Below are 2,247 nucleotides of genomic sequence, written 5' to 3' on the forward strand. Positions count from 1 at the left end.
GCCCATCAGCAAACACAGGCTCGGCCTCCCTCCGCTGCGGTGCTGGTCGAGCAGAAAGTGAGTTCCAAAAGCAATCCCAGGCCCTGTGCAGGGTGCTTCACTCCGCTCGGTGTGTCCCTCTCAGCCCCCTTTGCCTCCCACCAGCCCCCCACACCCTCCAGTCTTTGCTCTTTAACCCCCTGCCCCCAAACTATTCCCAAGGGCACCTGCTGCAGTCTGGTTTTCTGTGGCATTTTCCTGCCGTGGGAAGCAGGTTAGCCCCACCCTGTTGCTGTGGCAGCCTCGGGCCGGGAAAGCACAGCCCCAGCTTGCCCATGCAGCTGGCAGACACAGCACGCACCAGCACTGTGTAGACCAGTGGGGTTAGCTCTGCTCTGCGTGTGCAGACACTGGGCAGTCGAGGCATGGACTGAAACTGAGGGTGCCCCTTAAATTGCTCCTACCAGGAGCCACTCGCCTGCCCTGCCACGCTGGGGATTCGGGGTCCGAGGGGCAGGGTGTGTTGCAGCACTTCAGACGGGCTCCTGCTCTTGCAAGTCCCTCCTGGCGTGTGGGCTGGGGGCACAGCGGGGGCTGGGGTGTGTGTAAGGGGGAGGCCAACTTTTGCACTTCCAGCGGGAGTGGGCGGCTTTTCTAGCCGGAGTCAGGCTGCTCGGGCTGAGCCACAAGCATCACCTGGCCACGGCTCCAGCGTGGGCCCTGCGTGGCTCTGTGCTGGAACGAGCCCTCAGCAGCCCCCGTCTTCCCGCCATCAGGCACGCTGCGGGGGGGAGCTGCAGCTCTTCCCTCTGTTCCCACCTGGGGGTGGGTCTCGCTCTGCAGGCTGCGATGAGATGGCTTGGCGAGCTGCCTGGGCCCGTGGGGACCTGCTCGTGCGGGGCAGGGATCGCAGAGGCGCTGCCGTTCCAGCTCCCCCTTCGTGCATGCCCCCGAGAGCTGGCACGAGCCTTTTCTGCTGGAGTCAGGCTGGGTCTGCCTTGTGGGGCTGGGTTGCTCGGGGGGGGGGTTTCCAGTAGGTGGCTTCAGCAGGCCGCCTCCTGTGGCCAGGCCCAGTCTGAGTAGCTGAGCCACTGCACCTGTTCCGCCCCCGCTGCCATTTCAGAACTGGCCGGGGGTAGACGAGTGGCTCGTGGGCCGTGTCCTCCGGAAATGACTGCACCCACCCCACCCCCCCCTGTGCCTCGCAATGTGCCCCGGGCTGCTGTTCGTCCCCCTTGTCTGGCTGTTTGCAGGGAGCCCAGCTCACACCGAGTCCCCTCCTGCTGCTCTCCAACCTCGAGACTGGCCATGCTGGGCACAGACGCATGGGGCAGGGTTTCCGGTGGGCTCCAAGCAGCGGCTGCTAGTGAATTAAGCAGCCAAGTTCCTGTTTCCAGGCACGTGGCCTGCGAGTCGCAGGTGGCAGCCACTTTTCCTGCTGAAGCCAGAGTTTGAGGCTGTTCCCTGCAGGAGCGGGTGAGTGACTCCCCCGGCTCTACCCTGTCGAGCGCCCTGTACCCACACGAGGTCCTTCCTGCCGACGGGGAGGTGTGGCCCGGGGTTGGGGGCAGCTCCTGCAAGCAGAGATTGTGGGGTGAGCAAGGCCTTGTATGGCTCAGGCACAGGGGAGGGAGGAGATGTGACTTTTTAATATCCTTTCTCATAACTCACTGAGCTTGAGAACGCTGCCGTCTCCCCATGACAGGCTGTGCCACGGCTTGGGAACCACACCTGCTCCCAGGGAACGCTGGCGCCTGGGTCCGTGCTGGTGCATTAAACGTGGCGGTGTGGGACTGGCTGGGCGGTGAGAGGCGAGTGTTGGAAAGCTGGGCAGGGCAGTGTTGGAGCTACCTGCGAGTGATGTGGGCGCAGCTGCAATTCTCCAGGTTCCTTGCAGCCTCGTTGAGCTTTGCCAGATGCAGGCTGTGCTCCGTGAACTCTAAGAGGAGGTCGTGACTCAGTTTCCAAACAGCTGTTCTGCAGGGACAGCAACGGAGACAGGCAGGGTTCGGTTAACAAACGTGACCCCAGCAAGTCATTTCCTGTATGGAAAGGGGCTCGCCCTGCCGAGAGCTGCACTGGTTTGCTGGGCCGCTGTATTGAAAAAGGAAATTCCTCAATAAAAACTTTGACACACAATTGCAAACTGCTCGTTTCCTTGTCCCCAACTCCGTGTCCTTAGCCCTGGCTTCAAAGCTGCCGTTACGTTTAAAAACGAACACCTCAGACCCATTTTAAACTCTTGGAAATGCTTCATCCAGGGAGCAG

Source organism: Emydura macquarii, unplaced genomic scaffold (assembly GCF_026122565.2).
Source record: "Emydura macquarii macquarii isolate MOO-44397 ecotype Brisbane River unplaced genomic scaffold, CSIRO-AGI_Emac_v2 contig_378, whole genome shotgun sequence".
Classification (NCBI taxonomy): domain Eukaryota; kingdom Metazoa; phylum Chordata; order Testudines; family Chelidae; genus Emydura; species Emydura macquarii.